This window comes from Otolemur garnettii, unplaced genomic scaffold (genome assembly GCF_000181295.1).
Source record: "Otolemur garnettii isolate 467f Iridium unplaced genomic scaffold, OtoGar3 scaffold00206, whole genome shotgun sequence".
NCBI lineage: Eukaryota > Metazoa > Chordata > Mammalia > Primates > Galagidae > Otolemur > Otolemur garnettii.
In genome coordinates this window covers 1,271,997-1,277,262 of record NW_003852601.1, presented here as the reverse complement: position 1 = coordinate 1,277,262, position 5,266 = coordinate 1,271,997, and positions in this window count along the sequence as shown.

Genomic DNA, 5,266 nt, shown 5'->3' with positions numbered 1-5,266 from the left:
ATTCTCTTGCCTCAGCTCCCAAGTAGCTGGGACTACAGGTACCCACCACAATCCCTGGCTATTTTTTGGTTGCCATTGTCATTTGTTGTTTAGCAGGCCCAGGCCAGGTTTGAACCCACCAGGCTGCATATATGGGGCTGGCACCATAACCATTGTGCTATGTATGGGTGCGGAGCTTACCTTTAACTTCTTAAAGAAAACAATTTCAGCTTAGGATTCTGTATCTTGTAAAGTAAGTTTCTTATTCAATGGAAAACTGAAATATTTTACTGACATGCAAACATTGAGGAAATTCACCACAATTAGACAAACCATGCACAAAGTACTATGACTGGTTCTTCACAATGACCATCACAATTCACCACTAGCAAATTAAAGATACTAAGAATCTAAAGGACAAAATCTTGCTTCCACAATGGCACAAAGGTAAAATTAAGTATCAGGCTTCACAAAATTATATGATTAAATCTCCACCTTAATGGAAGAATTGAATCACTTGAATCACTCAATTGAATGATTCACTTGAATTGAATCACTTGATTCACTTGAATCACTTGAATTCTCCACTAAAGTGGCATAGGTTGGCTACATTGATTTAAAAAACCACTAGCAAACTATGTGCTGCCTTCACATCTAAACTCTAACAAAAACAAAAACTCAGGGTCAAGGGGTGGAAAACATAAAAATGTAAATCAGAAGGGACCAGGGTTGTAATTTTATTTACAAATACAATTGGATTTAAACAAAAAAAAAATAAAGAATGGCAAAAATGGACACTATGTGGTCAAGGGAATAATACAATGAGAAGAAATTCAAATGCTAAATATACATGCTCAACATAAATGCTCTTATGTTTATTTAAAAAAACTCTAACTAATATGAAAAGTGTGATATTCTGCAACATCATAGTAACTTGAAACTTTAACACTCCTTTGATAGAACTAGACAGATCCTCCAAACAGAAACTCAACAAAGAAGCAATGAATTTAAACATGACTTTAGAACAAATGGGCTTAACAGACATATATAGAACATTTCATCCTGATAAAACTGTGTATACTTTCTTCTCATCAGCTTAAGAACCATCCTCAAAAATTGGTCATATATCTTAGGCCAAAAATCAAATCTCAACAAATGAAAAATGATAAAAATTATATTTTGCATCGGAGAATAAAAGTATAACTCAATTCACCAATAGTCTTCATCTCCATATAAAGTCACAGAAACTAAATAACCATATGCTGAACTGTTGTTTGACCAAGGAAGAAAAAGGAAGAAAAAAAAAGAAAACATGTAATTTCTTGAACAAAACAACAAGGAATCCACAAGCCATCAAAACCTGAACTATAGCAAAGGAGTCCTAAGAGGAAAATTTATTGAATTGAATGCCCACATTTCATAAACAGAAAGAGCAAATCAATAGCCTAATAAACCATCTCAAGAAGCTGGAAAAGGAAAATAAATCCAATCCAATCCAAAACATAGCCAAAGAAAAGAACCAAAACTAAATCAGAATCAAGTGAAACTGAGATAATTAAATGAAAATTAAATAAGAATCATTCAGAAGATTAGCAAAACAAAAAGTTGGTACTTTGAAAAGATTAATAAAATATATAAGCTTTTGACCAAATTAACTAAAAACAGAAAAGTAAGGTCTCTAATAATCTCAACAAGAAATGAAAAAAGGGAAATAACAACACACACCACAGAGACACAAGAGGTTATCACTGATTACTACAAAAAACAAAACAAAACAAAAAAAAAAAACCTCTATGCCCCAAAATGTGAAAATGTAGAGGAAATTGCCCAATACATGGAATAATACCACCCCCCTAAACTCAAACAGGAAGAATTCCAAATTTTGAGCAAATCAATATCAAGTGCCAAAAATGCAACAACAATACAAAATTTCCTAAAGAGAAAAATCCTGAACCAGAAGGTTTCACACCAGAATTCTAACAAACTTTCAAAGAGAAACTCACAGATATATTCCATAACTTATTCCAAAACACGGAGAAGAAAGGAACCCTCCCAACATGTTCCATGAAACAAATATTCCCCTGATATCAAAAACAGGAAAGGAACCAACAAAAAAGGAAAACTACAGACTGATAACATTAATGAATATAGACAAAAAAAATCTAATAAAATCCTACCAAAGAAAATACAACTACTCATTGAAAAAAAGTATACATCATGATCAGCAGGACTTTATCCTAGGGATGCAAGTTTTGTTTAACATACCAAAATTCATAAATGTAATTTGCCACATAAATAGAAGCAAAAGAAAAGACCATATAATCCTCTTAACGGATGAACAAAACAGTTAAGAAAGTTCAGAATTCCTTTCTGACAAGAAAACTAAAGAACAAGGCATAGATGGGACATTTATTAAACTAATACAGGCCATATACAACAAACCAACCATAAATATTATACTGAACAAAGTAAAAGTGAAGATATTTCCTCTTCAAAGTGAAACCAGGCAATTGTGTCCAGTATTGCCACTGTCATTCAACATAGGGCTGGAAGTTTTGCCAGTGCAATCAGGCAAGAGAAGGATAAAACGGTATTCAAATGAGGATGGAAGAGGTCAAACTCTCACTCTTTGCTGGTGATATAATCTTATGTTTAGAAAACCCCAGGAACTCAACCACAAGGCTTCTGGAAATGATCAAGAAATACAGTAAAGTTGCAGGATACAAAATGAGGGTCTACAAGTCAGTATACTTCATATAAACCAATAGAGTCAAGCTGAGAATAAAGTCAAACACACAATATCTTTCACAGTAACTTCAAAACAAAAGGAGGGAGGAAGGAAGGAAGGAGGGAAGGAAGGAAGGAAGGAAGGAAGGAAGAGAGAGAAAAAAGAAAGAAATAGTAGGGAACATACCTAAAAGAGGACATGAAGGATCACTACAGGGAAATAGGAAACCCTGAGAAAAGAAGTAGCAGAAGACATTAACAAATGGAATAACATGCCATGCCTATGGCTAGAAAGAATCAACATGTTTATGTCCATACTACCCAAAGCAATATACAGATTTAATGCAATCTCCCTTAAAACACCAATGACACACTTTGAAGATGTTGCAAAAACAGTTTTTTGTTTCTTATGGTACCAAATGAAACCCTTTATAGCCAATGCAATTCTAAGAAATAAAAATAACTTTGGAGGCATCACGTTACAAGACTTCAGATTATATTATAAATCTGTAGTGATCAAAAGAGCATAGTATTTTGAGCAGGATAGAGGAGTAGAGACAGCTCCTGGGTGTGATGAGATTGGAGAGAGAGTGTGAATTGTGAGCTCTGGATTGTGAGCTCTGCCCAGAAACATCCCTTCAGGAGCACAGAGAGACAGCAGACTTCAGCACCCCAAAAGGAGAACAAAAGTAGTGAAGAAGTGGCAAGTGTTTGTGTTTGGACAAAGGCCAGCCAGTCATGGTGTCTGTGGCAGCAGTAGCAGCAGCAGGGACAGTTTGCAGAGAGGGAAGGGCTGCCCTGTGTTTTTTTTTTTTTTTCTTTTGAATTGGGCAGTTGAGTTACCATGGGAGGATATAGGCAGTCAAGTAAGAGACTTTGAACAGTGCCAAAAGGGAGGAACTGAGCTGTCTACCAGGGTGGAGTAGAGCTTTCATTGTTTAGCTGCAGACCAACTGCAGCCATTGTTGGAAAGCTGCCTTGTAGGCTCAGTTCTAATGGTCCTACTACCAGGCTGCTTCTGGTCCACCTGATAAGTGGGGCAGCCACTTCTGGAGAGATTTGGGAGACACACATTTTACTGAAAAAGACACTACATAGCCAAAAGACACAATTAGAAAAGCTCAAGGCATGTCCATTCAGCAGGCGGAGAGTTTCAGGTTCCAACCCTGTGGGGTTTGAGGACAAAAAAGTCAGAAGAGGTTTCCAGTTTCCATCTTCTTTCTGTCAATCTTCCCTTTTAACTCACCTCCTTCCTATTCTCTTTTCTCTCTCTCTCTTTCTCTTTTTTTATCTTTTATTCCTTCTTCCTCATCACTCTTCTCATTCTTTTTGTTCTATGCCAAAAAAACACTTCAATACCTTAGGTCAGAAGAATGGTAACTTAAAGAGCAAGAGGAAGTGAAAGAAAAAAGTAGGGCAAAGAAACAGACAAAAAGAAAACACTCATGAGGAAGAAACAACAGAAAAATCCTAGCATCATGAAAAACCGGAAGAAAGCAACCCCCACAAAGGGATCATGAGGTAGTTACTGCAGAGGACTTCACCTATAAACAAATATTAGAAATGACAGAAGGGGAATTTAAAATATGGATAACAACAATAAAGAAAATTTCTGAGAAAGTGGAAGGTAACCAAAAGGAAATCTAATAACAGAATCCAATAAGGTAGAGGATAAAGTTCTTGAGCTAACTCAGGCAGTTAAAGAGACAGAAAAAAAAAAGAAAGAGAAAGCAGAGCATTTGCTGTGAGAATTATGGAACTTCATGAACCATTCAAACATATGAGTTATAGGTATCCAGGAAGGGAAAGAATGATCCAGAGGAATGGAAGTCCTAGTAGAGGATATCATAAATGAAAATTTCTCAAATATCACTAAAACTCTGACACACTCCATTCAGAGTCATATGAACTCAAATAGAGCTTCCCCAGGACACATTTTCATGAACCTGTTCAAAGTCATGACAAAAGAAAAGGTTTTGCAAGCTGACAGTAATAATCACCAATGTTCCTACAGGGCTAAATCCGTTAGGGTGACTGTGGACTTCTCAAATCAAACTTTTCAAGCCAGAAGACAATGGTCATCTACCTTTAAACTAATTAAGCAAAACAACTTTCAGTCCAGAATTCTATTTTCTGCTAATCTAAGCTTTAAAACTCATGAGAAATCAAATGATTTACTGATATGCAAACACTGAGAAAGTTTCCACAACAAGATCAGCTCTACAATAATTACATGGATCTATTCTCCACACTGACCATCACAGTTGACCACCAGCAAAGTAAACACCCAGAAACTAGGAAAAAACCAAGCTTCTACAGTGATGCAAAGGATAAAATTAAGCAATGGACTTTCACAAAATAAGATGAATTAAACTCCACCACACTTATGAATTATCTGAATAAATGTAATGGCTTGTATTAGCCACTGCAGAAGCATAAGTAGGCTCATGAGGGGAGGGAGGGGGGAGAGGGTGGAGGGAGAAGGATTCGAGGGTTCACTTCTGTGGTTCATCTTGCAAGGGTACAAGTGAATCTTTCTATGAGTAGAATATGAATGTTT